Source organism: Sesamum indicum, unplaced genomic scaffold (genome assembly GCF_000512975.1).
Source record: "Sesamum indicum cultivar Zhongzhi No. 13 unplaced genomic scaffold, S_indicum_v1.0 scaffold00198, whole genome shotgun sequence".
Classification (NCBI taxonomy): domain Eukaryota; kingdom Viridiplantae; phylum Streptophyta; class Magnoliopsida; order Lamiales; family Pedaliaceae; genus Sesamum; species Sesamum indicum.
In genome coordinates this window covers 108,525-109,282 of record NW_011628093.1, presented here as the reverse complement: position 1 = coordinate 109,282, position 758 = coordinate 108,525, and positions in this window count along the sequence as shown.

Sequence of the window (758 nt, the reverse complement as noted above, 5' to 3'; positions counted from 1 at the left end):
ATCTGCAGTATCCTCCTTGCCACCCTTCTCTGAGCAATTTTACGAAAGAAAATCCGAGAGCATTGGTCACCCCCCTTCATCCACTGCATCTTGGCTCGCTGTTGCAGCATGATTTGTTCCAGTTTTGCCGCTTTTGCATATACTAGGCGGCAGCAGTGTTCTAATTGTAAAAGGCCTCACTCTGTCTATCTGAGCTCATCAGCTGTTGTGCCTCATCTAGAAAGCCTTTAGCTAATTGAACATTTAGAGTCAAATCCCCCTTCTTCCTCCTTTGTTCCCTGAAGACCGGCTTCAATGCTTTAAGTTTACGTGTTACTACAAACATAGGAATCCCAACGATTGTATTCTGCCGGATATTCTGCACACTGGGGATAAATTCAGGTGAGTGTGTCAAGTAGTTGTCAAATCGAAACATACCTCCAGTTTGACTTTGCCTGTCCCCATGCAGTACAAGCGGCGAGTGGTCTGAAGTCCGCGGTAAAAGGCTATGATAACATGAGGAAGGGAATCTCGCAAGCCATCTGTCATTAATGAGAATTCGATCCAATCTCTTCCATAGACTCCGAGAGTTCGTGCTGCAGTTATGCCACGTATACCATTCCCCCTGCATAGGCAATGGTATTAACCCGGCCTCCTGGATACCAGTATTGAATTCTTCCATGGCCATCCTTATATCACCAGAAGCTCCACACACCTCATTCATTTCACGGACCGCATTGAAGTCCCCCCCCACCAGCCAGGGCTCATCCGAGTGCTCT